This window comes from Suricata suricatta, chromosome 15 (genome assembly GCF_006229205.1).
Source record: "Suricata suricatta isolate VVHF042 chromosome 15, meerkat_22Aug2017_6uvM2_HiC, whole genome shotgun sequence".
Taxonomy (NCBI): domain Eukaryota; kingdom Metazoa; phylum Chordata; class Mammalia; order Carnivora; family Herpestidae; genus Suricata; species Suricata suricatta.
In genome coordinates, this window is record NC_043714.1 from 37,719,843 (window position 1) to 37,737,380 (window position 17,538).

The 17,538-nt window shown below is 41.4% G+C and overlaps 1 long non-coding RNA gene across 3 annotated transcripts in view; it reads right to left on the minus strand.

Moving 5' to 3' along the window:
* The window catches only part of LOC115279188, a 42,601-nt gene extending 25,557 nt beyond the window's left edge, over positions 1–17,044 (minus strand). For 2 of the 3 annotated variants that reach the window (XR_003903276.1, XR_003903275.1), the window contains exons 1-4: positions 16,971–17,044; positions 15,946–16,039; positions 15,069–15,232; positions 9,648–9,834 (exon numbers count right to left, since the gene is read on the minus strand). This is a non-coding gene — a long non-coding RNA (uncharacterized LOC115279188). The remainder of the gene's footprint in view (positions 1–9,647; positions 9,835–15,068; positions 15,233–15,945; positions 16,040–16,970) is intronic. The other variant, XR_003903277.1, reaches the window with a different exon arrangement.
* Positions 17,045–17,538: the final 494 nt, after the last annotated feature.

The following is a 17,538-nucleotide window of genomic DNA, read 5'->3' on the forward strand; positions in this document are numbered from 1 at the left end:
CAGCTTCTTTGTTCTAAAATAATATTTGTCTGCTCATCTGTCCAACTCCTTAACTAAACTTCATGCAATGTAAAAGCAGGGGCAGTGTCTCATGCATAATTACAACCCCAGCTTAATGCTCAAATGGTGGTGTTTAGAATGAACAAGGATGTGCTGATACCCAGGTGAAAGGCAAGGCGAGTGGAGTCAGGAAAGCTGCCATGAGCATGGAGAGGAGTGGAATGGTGTGAAATATAACAGAAAGAATTTTTCAGATGGGACAGCTCATTAGATGTGGGGCAACGGGAGGGTAAAAGTAAAACATGGCAGCTGGGTGGTGGTGGGGGGGGGGCGCTGGAAGGAATCCTTCCCATCTGCCACTCATGATTTCTGGTGCCCATTCCTTTAACAGAGGCCTGGGAATTGAATTTCCTCGACAGAACACCAGCATCTCTACACCACACAGCCTGTACACTAATATTTTTAATAGAGAAAAGTATCCTTTCCTGGAACAAGACAATAAAGTAGCTAAGTTAACTGTTAGCAATTCCAAATAATACAAAGCAATATACAGGTAGTTTAAAAACAAAGTCATAGAATCCAAGAGGGCAGACACATGGTACCATCCACAATAAAACTAGTGTTCTCACTTCTTAAGCTTCTTTCTTTCAAGCTGCAGTCCAGGAGAGGCATTCCTTTTTGAAGCTTCTTTCCAGCTGTTAAGCAGGTGAAATGACACCTGTTCAACACTGCTGGAACTTTTTAAGCCTTCTAAAAAAAATTTTCCACTCCTAAAATTTCAGAGCCTAATTTGTCTTTTTGGAGTAATTAGTCCCCGCCCCCTGCCCCTCTACTTGCCCCACTCCCCCGCCTCATTGTCTCCCCTTTCTCCCCTTCTCCTTCTCTCGCTCCCATTACAGGTTTGTTCCTGCCCCCCGAGTTGTCTTTGCATGGGTAGAAATGTATTCAATACCGACACCTACCCAGACCCTGGTCTCTTCCCAGTCTATTTTGGTGAGATTCCTGTGATTTAACACTGGTTCTTAACAACAACATCTGATACAAGCCGGAAGAATTTAAAATCTATGTCTGTCTCATAATCCGATCCCTATTTCTCTGTCTATCCCTATGTACCTCCTACCTTCCCTTCCAGATCCGTCATTCCGCTAACAAACCCTCCTCTTAATTCTTAGAGCACATATTTTCTGTAACAATAGACTCTGAGTGCCTGTCTCCTGCATTTTCCACGAACAGACTCTCCCCTAGCAGTGCCTGGGATGTGACCGCACATAACAGATGCAGTGACTACTGGTGATGTTCAATGGACTGCCAGTGCGTTTCAAGAAACTTCATGCTCTCTTTGGGATAAGTGTTTGGTGATGTTTCTGAGAACATTCCACAAGAAACAGAAGTTAGCTCGGCACATGACAGCTGCTTCCAACCATGTCGTCTTGACTCCAATTCTGCTCTGATCTAGCTAGAGAGCTAAGTGGCCTGCGTTTTCTCATTGTGCCCTGTAAGATAGCACCATTACTCTTCATATAAGAAGCCTTCAGGCACTCCCAGCAGCCCAGTATATTAGGAGGCAACAGCACTTTGTGAGCACAGCCTCAGTCTCGCCCCTTCTTCCCAAGCACCTCACTGCACCCCCCACCCCCCAACAGTGCGGGGAGGAAGCAGTCCGGCCCGCTGGGTTGTCCGCAGTGCTGGCCCGAGCCAGCAAGACACAGGCGCCCAGAGCGGAGGGCAAGGACCCGCTGCCTCTGCCGCCCTGCGCGCTGAGCGCTGGAGCCAAGTGCAGGTGCGCGAGGGCTGGCGTCTGTGAGGATGATTACCCTCATCATGGAAGCTGCCAGACAACTTCAGCATATTCTGTGGCATGTAAACTGCCGAGAAAGAACACTGTCAGCAGTGTCATTTCTAACGAGGGAGAAACAATATATGAAGCAGAAAAAAAAAATTTTAACCCCACCTACCCGGGTTGTACCCTAACATCCTGGCAGGGGGCTGCACCTTTTCATCCTGCCTGACTCCCTAGAGCAGGAAGACGTCCCCAGAGGGGCCCTGCTATTAGCAGTCTGACATTGGAGTCTAGGGGTTAGAAAAAGTAGAAACCACGTGATTGTGGAGCCCTGGAAATCTAGACAGTAGTCCCACAAGCCCATCTATTTCTTGACCACCTTCCTTTACCTCGTGTAGGTTTATCCAGAGAGTGTCTTGTACCATATTGTTATTTTTTTTCCTTTTCAGTTTGCTAGTTTTAATTCAGCTATTTTATGGTAAAACAAAAAAGTTATTTTGGTTCAAGAGAATTTCTAGCTTTAACAAATGTTTTGAGGTTGTGGAAAGTTCAATTTTTTTAAATAAAATTGATAAAGCAGTAAGGATATGGTATAGGCATACATACTGGCGACATACATATTGACACACATAGGTTGCAACATCTATTGTCATGTATATCCTCCTAGTCCCCCAACTATCTTTCCCTCTCTGTCAGCAAAAGTGTCCTGTGTTAATCACACGTCTGGAACAAGACATGTTTTTTGCTTATGTTTCTGCTCGCATTGGGGCAGAATGAGAAACATTGTCCCCTCCCTAATTCTCATTCCTTGACAACTCCCAGTTATTCCAATTCTTGCATTTATGAACTTTGTTTTTCTTCCCCAAATATAGTATTCTGTTCTTGATCTTATAGTACTATCATACTTATTCCAGTAACCAGAGCATGCTCCCCTTTAAAAAAAAATGTCACATTAATTGTCTATGCAAAGGCAATTGTTTGTTTCCTGCATACAGCTTTCTGATTACTGTTTGAGTACAGTCAAAAAGAAATTGGATTTTTTGTGCATGCCTGATTCCCTTGCATGCATGCTTTTGTCAAAATTTTGACACAGTAAATACAGACCTCCTCCATGTGGACCCCAATTGATTAATTAAAGGAGAAATTCATTGCAAAATTGCCAGCAGCTGTTGGCTAGAACAGAGGCTGGGGAGTCACACACCAAAAAAGGCAAGCAGTGGAATAGGATCATTTCTAGTGGATGTGTCTGAATTTTGTGGGAAGTGACTGCTACTCCTCAATCTGAGCCTTTTTTCATTCCATGGACTATTTAGAATATTTAACTTAATTTCCATTTAGAAGCAACTCACACTAAACATTTTCTTTCTCTCATTCTTTCTTTCTTCCTTTCCTTCCTTCCCTCCTTCCTCGTTCATTTATTTTTCTAGAACAAAGGTAAAGAAATGCATAGCAAGACACATTGTCCACTACCAGGGCATTTCCTTAGCATTAAAATGCACACCCCACCCCAAAGCTGCAATTCACTTAGTACAAGCTCTTCATCAAGACCCAAGACCACTGAGGGACAGAAAGCTAAAACAGCTTCACTTTGAAATCCCATATTCTGAATCCTACCATCAACAGAGATGCATGCCACATGGAATTTCAGATCCATCCCAAAGGGCAGATAAAAGAAGTTTCAGATGAAGGTCAAGAACAAAGAATGTCAAAAATAAGAGTTTGGGGCGTAGGTGTAATTAAACATTGTGGGGAGGCCGAAGGGGAAGAAGTCAGCAGAGAAGGGAGTTACACGGGAGAAAGGGTTCAGAGGAAAACTCTAATAAGTCATGGCAGTGACAATTCCTAAAGGTACTTCCTGATTCCCTCACAAAGCTAAAGCTGAAATTTTCTCCATCTGCACTCTACCTTGCCAGGAGCTCATAAATCTGGGCTCTGACCTCACCATGATGGAGCACTCAGCTGGGAGAACAGGTTGTCCCCCGAGCCACTGCACACGGCACCAAGGGCCACCTGTGAGTCACAGCTTGTGGGAGGTTGGGGAACATCTGGCCAAGCTCATCTCCCGCCACCACCAATGGGTCTGACTCTATGTTGCTTGTGTCTGTTTTAAATGTGCCTCTCTCTCCAACACAGCATCTTTGGAACATCAGGATGTTGCATAATTTCTGAGTGGAATCCAAGAACCAAGCCACACATGTAGAACTATGAGAAACCACATGTGAGAGAGAAAAATAACCTCAGCTTGAATATTATTTTTCTCCTCAAAGCAGTAAATGTGCTGGAGACCACATTGAATGTTTGATACAGACTGAGAAAGGGTGTGGCTGTCTGTGCTTATAAATTTCCACACTAAAGGGACTTGGGGTATGTTTTCAAACTAATCTTAGTAGTTACCATTCATCGAGTGCCTCCTAAGTGTCGAACACCTTATAAACATTATCTCTGATTATCCAATTCAACCACAAGAAATTATTATTATGCTCATTTTTCTAATGAGAAAACTAACTGCTGAAATCATAAATGACTCATCAAGGTTCCATAACTGGTAAAGGGAAAAGGCAGGTTTGGGCACAGTTTCTTTTGCCAAAGCCCGTGGTCCTCCTCATTATGTTTTTTTTCTGCATCCAACTAGAAATGCTCACACTAGTGTTGATTCCCTGTTTGCTAAACTCTATTATGTATGCATAGTGTCCTTTTCCTCATGGAGCTCTTGATCCTCAGCCACAGTGGGTAATAATTCACCAAACCTGCCCCAAATTTACCTCGATTTACTCTAATGGAGTCTACTAGATGCTATAAGTAGAGAAGCAGGAGTACCACCAACTCAAACCCAACTCACAGCAGTACCTTTCAGTGGGATCTTTCCTGCCTCCCTTACTCTCCTTTCTTTGCACTTAGTTCCAACCACAAGGGCTCAGAAATCATAGCTGGCAATATGAGGGAAAATAAACTAGAAGGCAGGGGGGCAAAGGGGAAGAAGCCAGTCAAAATCCTTGCCTAGTCATAAACTTTGGGCATCCAATCTCAAAGAGACCAAGGCTCCAGTTCCACATTTTAAGGGGAAAGAGGTTAACATTAAATCAAGGTCAGAAGGGGTTTTTTTGATTGTTTTAACACCAGAGTTGATATATTATGAATTTATTTGATATGATGTTTTGGGCTGAATGGGATTATAGGAATTTTTATTACCTACCTAAAAGTGACTAGAAATTCCAAATACCAAAGTGAATAGAATGGAACATGACCTCTCCACAAGAAATTTGAGACCCTTTTGGTAGTACCAAACAAGATTCAATGTGAAAATATTTCAGTCCAAATAAGAGTGATTGGGCTCTATTTTACCTCTTGGCCAAGGGTTCTTGACCCAAGGTCATGGTGCCCTAAAAAGATAAAGGAACATTTCATGTATGTATGCACACATGCATTTTTTCTGGAAGGAGAATACACAATCCACAGCTTTTTATCAGAGTCACAAGAGGATTAAAATTATTCCCAAGTCAAGAACTTCTAGAAGTCCAGGACAATCTTAGACTTCGGCTTTAGATCTGGTTTATGCACCATTGGTCAGTGCCCAGCCAATCCTATCTTAAAGTGAACCTAAGAGGTGGGACATAAATTGAATCACGCTCCAGAAAGTCCTTTGGATGTGATTCCAGGACATCTACTGTTTAGATCTGAAGAAAATAAAAATTTGTTTTGAAATTTACGATATAATTTTGTAGGTTATAGAAACAACATCTTCTAAGAACTTGGTGGCTCATTAAGGTCACCTCTATTCAGTGGTTATATTTTGAATCTTTTCAAGTGAATTGTGATATGTAAGTTTTCTGAACCTGTGTTTTGGCATAAAATGCATATAACTCAATTGGTTTGGTTTCCAGATGCTCAATTTCTGGTTACTAATATTCCAAGGCCTTAGCCTTTCTGTAGGGTCCACAATTAGATTAGGTGATGACTGGTCTGCCTGTTCTAGCTGCATCCTGGGGGGAAAAACTGGTCCAAAGCATCAGATTTTATTAAGCCAATATCCCTACCATTTCCACTCACCCAAATCATGGGTACTTTCCCCCCCATTTGATGCTATTGGAGCATTGGCCAGCTAACAGCCACAGGAAGTGAGTCATTAGCATCCCAAGCTAGAATTTAAGGAATGCTTTCATAGGACATCATAGGATATTGTTAATTTGATCCACAGTGAATTAATTGGGCAAACATGAACTCTCTCTAAAGAATCAAGCACAAATAATAAAACTTAAATTGGCCTATGAAAGAGATGGATTAGTCACTAGAAATAAGAGTTTACAGTCAGCTCTCAACTCTCCATACTCATAAAAAGTGGCAGAGATCATCGAACATGGCAGGTAATTTTTAAATAATTACTATTTGGCTTTAGAACCCTTTATTTATTTATTTGCATCAAAGTTACTTTCCTAATAATGTTTTGCTTATATTAACATTTAAATGAGGATGGAGCTCCACCACAAGCAGCAACTGATTCCACAGGGAGATAAGCCCATACCCACACCCGGTAAGAGTGGTAGAAATCAAATGAGAGATTAAAATTTTACTCTGCATTACATTTCCAAACTCAAATAATTGAGAATGATCTCTAATCCTCTTGAACATGACCTCTTTATAAAGCTCTCCTTGAACTTCCAGTTAAACACCACTGTGTGTGCCCCTCGATGCATACTTGTAGCTTCAGAACACCAACCACACCAATTGTAATTATTTGTTAAGTCTCTGTTTTACACACTAGAGTATTACACATTAGTGTTTTACACACTCCAAGGAGGCAGAACAGAGTCTGACTTGGTCTACATTGTATCCCCGCACCTGGAAAGTTTGTTGGTACCTAGCAGGTGCCCAACAAATGTTTGTTCATTGAATGCATAAAATCTGCCTCATTCTTTTAATGAAAAATGAGACAAATTTACTTAACATTACACAGAATATGTAATCAGGTCCCTCCAAGAAAGCCTGATCTGGGGATGGATGCTCCATGAACTGAGAGACCCCACCGGTCTTGTTCACTGTTGTGCACCAGCTTGGGGTGCAGTGCTGCTTGATCTCTTGCATCTATGCGGTGAGTATAATCAAGCCAGTGGCCCAGCCACCTCTGCCCACCCAAATCATAGATGTTTTACCCCCCACTTGAGAGGTCATCTCAATTGTGTCCCTAGCCATGGCATCATTGGCCAGCTAACAGTCACAGAAGCTGTTTGGGACAATGAATGAGAATAACCAAGATAAAGCTGCACGACTCTGACTGCACATCCTTCCCACCAAGTTGCAGAGAGACAAAAGGGAAAAGTGACAGAATTTTAAAGAGGGCTGGTAAGTCAGAGATAGCATAGATTTGCCCATCTGGGAACAAACAGAACATAGTGTTACTAATGTTTGTTTCTGTGGTAAAGGCATCAGGGTCTGTCTGTCTGTCTGTCTCTCTCTCTCTCTATCTCTTTCTCTCTCTCCTTTCCTCCTTGCCTCCCCTCTCTTCTTCCTCTCCTCCTCCCCCTCTCCTCTTCCCCTCTCCCCTTGCCTATCTCTGTCTCTGTCTAAAGTTAGCCTAATCTTTATTCATCTGCACTTGAACTATCCTCCTTGGGTATATCAGGACTTCTGAATCTGTGCAGCCAACCTATCAAAGTATTCTTTAACAAAAAAAAAACACATTTTGTTACTATTCCATCCTTGTGCTTCCTTCATATGAAGTTTTCAGAATGGTAACCTTGACATCAGAATAAAAGGAATCAGTGGTATGCGTGCTTCTGCCCTGGAATCCAGGGGGGTACCTGAGAACAAGTCAATACAGGCCTTACTAGGAAAATGAATGGGCAGGAAACTTCCATTCACCAAAATAATCTTGGAGACCACCTAGTGTAGTGTCCTCACTTTACAAAGGAAATTGAGGCCCAGAAGGGCAAAATGAGGAGGATAACTATGCAGAATTCATGTGAGAGCCCAGTAGTCACCTGGCTGACAAAGGAGACTCTCTGTTTGTGGCTACACCTGACTCAGCAGATAGCTCCTTCCCCCTCATCAGGTACACAGACTAAAGTCTACCCAGTATTGAAACAGTGCAAAAAGGTAAATACCTGGACCTCGCTTCCTCTTCTAGCAACTATACTAGGGATCCGAACTTTCATAACCAAACTCCTAGCGGTAGAATGTGGCACCTACTGATTTTATTTTCTCCCCTCCATCTATGGCCCTATCCAAGAATAGCTATTCAGAACCTCCCCCTCCCCCTCAGCTCTTGTCTAGCTGCTAAGAGATTTGCTTCAGATTCCAGAATTTAAGTTACCACCCCCTTCCTCCCAGATATATGGATTCACTTTTCCCCTTGGAGGATTTGCCAAAAGCCTAAGTAACAATCCTAACAACCTTCCAATTAAGTAAGATAATATTTATTACTTTTAACCGAAAGGACCCTTGTTCAACAGGAGTACAATTTCACATCTGTGCAGATGGGACCCAGCTGAGAGTGGACTCGGCAGATTGAGGAAGAAAAATCACTTTCCTCTTCCTGACATTTGAACAGCCCCCTTCTCCTGCCATATATAGCCAAGAAAACAAGTCAGAGCCTGATGCCCTAGTGGTAAACTGGCACATGGCTCCTGGGTTTGTCCCCCAAGTAAGCAACTTCTTTATTCAAAGACGTTTATTTATTCTGCCTGCAATATAGGCAGGGTGTCAGTCAAAATTCTGGCCAATTATTCACGCCATTCAAATTATGTGACATCCTTGCTCTAGTCAATGCCATAAAGTCAAAAAGGAGAGGACAGGTCAGCTATTGACTAGAAAAGTCCAGGCTTTGCTGTTGATATTTTCACAATGACCAGCATACTAGGTGGGCAAGGGAGACAAAGAAATGCCTCAGCCTGAACTCTACTGAAAACAGAGCCCGGACAGTGGTGCCTAATTTGAAAGGTGAAGTCCTGAGGCAGTGAGAGTTAATGAAATGAGAAGTGTGACAAGGAAGGTTACAGAGCCACAGTGTGTCACCATACTGGCCACTGCTTTACCATAAGCCTCAAAGACACACAGCTGGTCGCTCAGCAGGTGCAGCTACTCAGCCACCTGGGATGTCTCCAGACAGGCTGTGCATCGAAGCTGTGCAAAGCAGTTCCTTCAAGGAGGAAGGAGGGGAAATTTATCTGCATGGCTACTTCCCCTCGCTAGTCTCCCAGATTCATTACAAAGGGAGTTCTTTCCCCCAAATCCCAAGTCATGTTACCTCACTCTCTCAGTAGCTGCTGAAGCCCATACCAAAACTGTAGAGTCCTACTGACTCCAAGCCTGGAAGTGGCTGGAGGGGCCAGAGACCCCACGGGTTCAGCTGACCAGCCTCAGGGAACAAGAGTGCACAGGCCCATGAAGGACCAACCACACTGTCAGTGGCAGCTGAGGGCCTGGCGAGCAGGTGAGGCTGGAGATGCTCATGTGGTGTTTTAGATTATAGCAGACAACAAAAGCTAGGATCACCATCATATCCAAAGCACTGAAGTAGATCTTCCTTCTTCAACTTCAGCCAAATATCTCTTTGTGCTGAGAACCTGGACTATGCTCCTAGTGACAAAAGTATAGCAGACATGCCAATCAAGGCTTTACAAAATCTTAAGTCAAAATTATTTGCTCTGTTAGATGTGATAGTGTTTATGTACATGGTAAACCCTAGAAACAGACCTTGTGATCTATCACTAAGACCATCAATAAGCTCCTAAGCACCAAATCCAATGGGCCCCTTACAATGTTTACTTAACTTGACCTCTTTATAATATTTCACACAGCTGAACACTTTTTCAGCAGGAAACATCTTCCTTCCTTGGATCCCAAATGCAGATCTCTTCTGATTCTCCCCTACCTTTTTTGTCTCCTTTGGTGGGTACTTTTCCTCTGCTAACTCTGTGAGAATTGGTCTTCCTTGGGTCTCCTTTTTCAGCCTGATGCACTTTTTAGTCTACATGTTCTTCCTAGGGAACCTCATCTGCTTCTCTCTGCTAAGGATTCCCATGGCTGCAGACTTGTGAGTAAGACATGATCCTGGCACTCTGTGAGGAAAAAGACAAAAGATATCAAGTATTATGACAGTGTGTATGAAATGCTATGCTAAGGAGTGTTAGAATAGCATGTGCACATGGAACACACTCAACCTGAAGAATTTGCTGAAACCAATTCTGAAAGGACAAGAAAGAGTTATTCTGAAAGACGAAAAGAGGGAGAAAATTCCAGGGGAAAAAATCTAACAGAACACAGGCCTAAGACAGCATGGGATCCAAGAATAAGCGATGACTCTGAAAGGGGACCTGAAAAGGCTACAGAGACACGACTAGAAAGGCAAGCAGGGGAGGGTCATAAAAGGCTTGACATGACAGGCCACAGTGTCTGGACTTCATCCTGAGAGCAGGATCAAGACAGGGTCAGCTTTCCATTTTATAAATATTCTTTTGTGAAGACTGTGGCTTGGAGGAGATACCAGGGGAGGATGGAGACCCACTGGGAGGTTGTGGCCCTATCCGAGCAAGACACTCCAAACCATTAAGAGTTTGGCAGTAATGATCTTTGTTTCTCCCATCGAAAGTAACTTCACAAGGTAAATCCTGAGCTAATTCCAACGCTTTTGTCTGTATACTTATGGAATAATGAACTGCCATCTGCATTCTCAAACAACGTTTTCTTGAATTCTGGGTATCCCAAGCAACTATTCATTGAGAGTTCTCCAGCAACTCTGAGAAATAAAAAGTATTTTGTAACCGCCCAGATCATCTATTTTCTGTCATTTTTTTGTTCATTAAAAATGTTTATCAAATAGTTAGAGGAGGAAAAGTCCTCTTTCAGTTACTGTGAGTTATAGAAAGATGACTAAGACCCAAGTCCCCAGAAATACAGTCAGAAAGAGCATAAATTGTAAAATAGGGGCAAACAAAAGAGGAAAGAGAGGCCAAGAGAGAGGTTCTGGCAGTGTGACATGCATAGCTGCAGAGGAAGTAGGGGGTAGCTATGTTTGGGAGGTTTGATTTAGGCTCAAGATGACTAGGATCTCAACTAGGCAGAAATGAGGGACAGATATCCCTGACAAGGTCCCAAGGGCCTGACTTCACTGCGGAATGACTAGATTTGGTCAAAGTAGCAGGAGTATCAAGGAACACAGTAGAAAAACAAAAATGGTGGACAGCTCCGGAAGACCTTAAGATCCAGGTTAAGGCAACAGCAACTGAGCTATTTGAGCACACATCTTTTGGAGCATCTGGGTGTCTGTCTCCATGAGGACCCAGAGCCATTTGCAGTGTACTCACTCTGCAAAATTATTCCCACAACTGCTTGAATTGAAGCAAATTGAATCCATTTGCACATTGACAGCACTGTCTTGTTATTAACCCAAAGAAGAGAGCTTCCTCGCAAGTACTACTGTGAGAGCAGTTACCTTGGGACATGCTCAAACTCCCCCAGTCCCCTCATGGTGCCTCGATACAAGACAGCTCCATGAACCTACAGGGTTGTCCAGATGTGTACTGTTTCTCACTTAGAGGAAACTCCGTTACTTTAAACTTTATAGTCCAGGGCCACTATTTTATGAAGCCTGTGTAAAGTCCGAATTACCTAATAACACATCGAGATGTAATCTACTTAAATCCAGGGACCAAAAATGCACTAGTTACGAGACAAGAAGTTAAACTAACGTCCTAAATTGAATTGACTAAGGAGGCCTAGAAATAAGTTCAAGAGGCTTATTCCCTTTAAGGGAACCCTGAGGAACCCTACCTGAAATGTATAACTATAGAGGAAAAGAAAGAGAGACAGAGACAGAGAGAGAGAGAGAGAGAGAGAGAGAGAGAGAGAGAGAAAGGTAACATAGAATTAGGGCCCAAAACAAAGTCTCTGTCTTCAATAAAGATAAAAACAATATGCTCCAAACTGTTCCAGACACATAAAAAATCTGTCCAAAATTAAATGATATTATGTATAGTCATTGTTATAAATGTTTATGCAACTTGGCATGACAGAGAGGGAAATATTTCATCTCTTAATTTGATGGTTAGAGTCTATCTACTTCATGAAATGTTAACGTGGAAAAGTCTCATTAACTCTTTAAAGGTTCATTTATATCTATCCTGAGTTTCTGTCTGGTTTGTTGTTGTTGCTTGTGTTTATTTTCAAGATTTCTTCATCTGCATACCATAATTATATGTTTTTCTCAGAGAAGAGTCCTTACTATGTCCAGCTTATTTCTGACTCCATTTTAATTGTTTCCACTTTTTGTGTCTCATCTGCCCTCCTCTCCCCAAGACCAAAATGGTGAACAGAAGGCAAGTACAAAGGTGTCAGAAAGATACTATGGTAAGTGCGCTGATAGAAATGGCTCCTATCTTCCCTCACTTCAAAACTAAAGATACCTTTAGAATCTTGGATTTGGAATTTAGAACTACTTTCTCCATCTTGTTTTCTGCCTCCCAGTGAGTTATTATCACCTCACGTGAATGTAGAAGGATCAAGAGTGAGTGAGCTAGCCCATGTTCTTACATGGCACCCTGGTTGTTGTTGGTGGTGGTGGTGGTTTTCTGAGAGAGAGAGAGAGAGAGAGAGAGAGAGAGAGAGAGAGGAGAGAGAGAGCACAAGCAGGAGAGGGGCAGTGGAAGAGGGGGAGAATCTTAAGCAAGCTCCACTCCCAGCATGGAGCCCAACATGGAACTTGATCCCAGGACCTGAGCCAAAATCAAGAGTCAGGTGCTTGACCAAATGAGTCACCCAGAAGCCACTTGGCAACCTGGTTTTACTTTGGTGTGCAAGAATCCCCGAAGTTAAAGGTTGCGACATAATTTTTCTGTCACTGCTATAACAAATTGCCACAAACTGGGTGGCTTAAAAAATAAAAATCAGGGGCACCTGGGTGGCTCAGTCAGTTGGGCAGCCAACTTCAGCTCAGGTCATGATCTCACAGTTCATGGGTTCAAGCCCTGCAACAGGCTCTGTGCTGATAGCTCAGAGCCTGAAGCCTGCTTCTGATTCTGTGTCTCCCTCTCTCTCTGACCCTCCCCCACTTACACTCTGTGTCTCTCCCTCTCTCAAAAATAAATAAACATTAAAAAATAAATAAATAAAAAATAAAAATAAAAATCATCTTCTCACAATTTTGCCAACCAAAAGTTCAAGATCAAAGCCACGTTCCCTCAGAAGGCTCTAAGGTAGTATCCTTCCTGGCCTTTTCCAGCTTCTGGTGGCTGCTGGCATTTCTTGAGTTCCTGGACTTGTGGCTATCTCGTTTATGTCTAATCATTGCCTCGGCTGCTATGTCTTTTCTTCTGTCTCAAGTGTCCCTCTGTCTTTCTCTCTTAAGAATATTTGTCAATATGATAATCCAAGATGATCTCTTCATCTTAAGATCCTTAACTTACTTACATCTGCATTGGCCCTTTTTCCAAATAATATCCACAGATTTCACAAATTAGGACATAAACCTATCTTTCTGGAGGCCACCATTTGAATGGTTTTACAATGTCCACGTGCATAAAGATAATGTTCTTGCCGGCTACCAGAGCCTTGCCTCAGTGAGTCAAACACTCTCCCAAGCCAACCAGTGCCACAAATATCATCCCAAGTCTGAGCCAGAACACTAGACTAGTTAAATGTGTTCCCAAGAAAAACAAATGGTGGCCTGCTCCTGTTTGAGAATTTAGACAAAGCCTGAGAAACATCAGATGAGCAATTCTTTCAGCAGGAGCCACTTTCAACACTAGAATTTAGGCACTTCATTTACATGCCACTTGCAAACTATTTTAATATGTACAGGCTATTGTTAGTGTGAAGTCTTTTGGAAAGAAATATGCTCAAAATGGTAACATTTTACCTCGCAACCCTTTGCTTTCATGTACATTACATTTTGAAAGAAGGTAGATATTATATTGTCTTGTACCAAATGCCCTCAAGACTTTTTTTTGAAACTGTAATATAAAACATCTTTTTCTCTGGCTCTAATCCAATTTTTTTGAGTGATGTGTAAACCTTACAATTGTTTGTAACTCTGTGTCAGTATCCATTACTTTTGAAATGACCCCTACATTTCACATTCTATATAACATTTTCCTGTCTTCTCTGGGAATTGCAGAAGATCCTTGGTAGACACATTAATTGCTTGTGAAACCCACAGTCCTTTTGAACATGGACGTTTTCTTGGTGAACCAGTAAATACTCTGTTATTTGGAGGGAACATTGTTGCAAAACACTTCCCCTAATCTTGCTTTCTACTTAAACATCATAATCACACAAGGCTGAGTTATAGCTTCACTGCTGACCATGCATATTGTACTCTTGGTGTTACAAGAACTTCAGAAACTGCTCAGTCTGTCAAAGTACCAGTAATGATTTCTTTTGTGGGTATATTAATCTCACAGAAACTAAGCATTATGTTTTAGACAATAAAGCTTACAAAAGACCTGTCAAATCTATATTTTTAAATGCTTTCTATTACGTTCTTCCAAAACACACCCCACTGCATTGACCTTTAAGCACATTAACCTCTGCAGGGAAATTTCTTAAATCCATATTATATGCATAAAACCTCTAATTCAGCATTTAGTGAGGAAAATAGATTGTAGTTGGTGCTAAAATGTCAGCGAGTCATCCGCATCTGACAGTAGATTTGCGGAATGACAAACAATAGCATTACGCTTGTCTTAAAAGAAAATGTAGCATGGTTAAAAACACTGGTGGGTCTGAGGCAAATGTTCAAAAAACAGGCACTCTCTAGCACACCAAAGTCTGATTTGCAAAGATCCCTAAATATAAACTGGAGGTTGCAATCTGTCCCCAGTACCAAACACCATGACCTACTCGGCACTGCTTCCCCCAACCCAGTTGCAGTTTCTGGTTTTTCCTCTTTTGGACCATCAAATACTCTGATTTGCCCAACCTTCTCTCTTTTCTCTCCCATTTCTTGGCTTTCAACTCTTCACAGTTTGGTGGATTTTTAGACAGATCTTCTTTCTTATTTTTCTTAAATCGAAATATATTTCACATGTAACACTGTGTAAGTTTAAGGTGCTCAACATGTTACTTTGATGAATTTAGATATTATAATATGATTGTCTTTGAAGCGTTGGCTAACCCCCCTGTCAGCACACAATCATCCTTTCTTTTTTTCTGGTGGGAATAATTAACATCTAATTTCTTAGCAAGTTTTATGTTCATAATACAATATTGTTGTCTATGATCACTGTGCTTATACAGGACTTATTTATCTACTAGTTGTATGTTGGGTCTTCTTTCTAAGGTATCCACATACCCTTACCTCCCTGAATCTCACTTTTCTTCTCAGCCCTCCTTCAAATCTTTCATGGGGACTTTAGAAACTATCCATGACGCTTTTTCTTCTCGTTACTTTGTTCCACTTATGAGTCAAATAAACCCCCTATAGTCACAATGGGGAAGCATTAAGTGTGGAATCCTGCAACACTGCAAAATCAAGAGAAAGGAAAGCCAAACATTTAGTGAAATCTCACATAATAAGCAATCAGCATCTTGACCACTGAGCCCTTCAAAACACCTGCAAAGGCTTCTCTCTCTAATTTTGCCTCCAATGTCCCTCTGGTTTTATCGATCTGCTTCAAGTGCAGACATTCAAGGTAAATTTCAAAACTATTTCTTGCCTGGTTTTAACTTCTCTATTTTATTCACTAGCACTGTACACATAGTTTTCTCTCCACTTTTTAGAATTTAACTATATTTCACACTGCTAATAAGGCTTTGGAAGCTTTCAAATTAGTTCTATCACATTTGGGATCTTTTCCCTATCAATAGACTCAGTCAAGATGCAAATGAATTCCTAAATAGTGACCCACGTAAGTCGATACTATATTATCAGTGTTTTCCCTATAGACAGCCCTCGTCTATTCAATGCTGTATCTAAGACTCAGAATTGCTCATTTTTATGTGTAGATTTTTTTTGCCACTCAAATTTGAAGGCATTAATGATTTCAAAGATTCAGAATTATTTTCTCTTCCTTGTTTCCACATAAGCAAACAGAATTCTGTAAATCTGCTTAAAAGGCGATCCTCAATCAGAAATCTGGGGATTTAGAGGTGGGCAATGTATGGTTAATTTGGTGAATCTAAAATCTCTTATTTTATAGTACAAGTTTATATTCAATATTTCTGTATTCACTTACTTGCTTCTTTGTTGTCTTGCCTCTTAAAGAGTGAGCAGTGTAAAAGCGAGGATCTTGTCTATTTTGTCTTCCCCAGTGTCCCCAGGACCTAGAACTGGCACAAAGTTGATATTCAAGAAACAATTGTTGACCAAGTAAAATATGTAATTAATCAGTTAATTATTTTGATTATTTAGGTTCTGGTTGGCTCTGCCTTTGCTTATTTCATCATTTTAAAAAGAAAAAGAAGACCTGAGCATGTGTGTATGCTAGATTTAGAATTCTAAAAACTGGAGCTGGAAGAGATCCTAGAAATTGTGTCATTTAGAATATTGGTTTTATAGCTGAGGAAATAGGGTGATAGGGAAACAGGCTAAGTCAGATAATGCCCAAGGCCCATCAAGGCTGGACAACGGCCAGGATGCGATCCTAGCCCTTAAAACCATGAAGTCTCATAGAATTAGACCTCCTCAGGGGACACAGAACTTATCCTTCCCATAGGAGGAGCTGGTGTGATTCTGTTGGCTCAGCAGAATATATGTAGATCTCTATTTACAATATAAAGCAAAAAGTGAGATACAGAATTGTGTGATGGAAGTATAACATTGTCTTGCATTATTTTCATTTAACCAACAAACTTTTCTGTCCTGGGCACAGTAGCTTGTGAGCACAAGCACCACCATGTGCACGAGCCTCAACTGGGTCCAGATCTTAGACCATCTGAGCTCGGGAGGGAATGCAGGACCCAACACATATACACGGCATATTCCAGTAGACAAAGTGTTTTCGTAGTCATTGTTTCAGTTCATCTTCACAGCCGCCCTGTAAGGCAGCAAGGAAGACATCGTGCCAATTTTACAAACAAGGAACCTGAAGGTGAAAGTCATTGGTGAACTGCTCAAGGTCACACAGGTAGTTGGTGATAAAAGACAGAATTAAGTCCTCTTATCCCATGACAGTTCAATGTATGTTTTCACTTCACAAATGCATGTACTAGTCTCACACTGTCTTTTTTTTTTTTCTGAGTTAGTTGGACTTAAACCTACCTTCTACATGTCTATTCCTCCTGTCCCCAGATCAGGATATGAGCTCCTGGCTAAGATGTTTACACACTATTTTTTTGTCTGAAAAATAATAATAATTTTCTCTCTTTAGTGCTTTGCATAGGGAATACCGTTCTCTGCTTAGGAGTCTTCAAATGGTTAACTGACAAATATCATAAACCTTAAAAGAATATGCAGCTTCAAGAGTCTATGGTGTCAAGGTCTGCACTGCAGAATATACACTGAACTTTCCCCTTCTCTCTCTGCTACCCATAAACACAGTGTGAATATACCACACCCCCCTTCCACCTGAAATTATCATCTCAAGACCAGTGCAATAGCCTAAGGCAAATATAATAGAAGCCATCAGTGGGGCCGAAGTGGAAAATCACTGGGGTTATACCACAAGAAAAAACCTGAATAGATGTTGCAATGGGAACAGAGGTAATATACAATGGCTGGATCACTGAAAGGGGACATTGGCAGAAAAGGAATATCCACATAAGAAAAACCTTGGGATATATTAAAATAGGAGACAAGTTGCTGAGACTAGAACAAAGAATAAATAGTG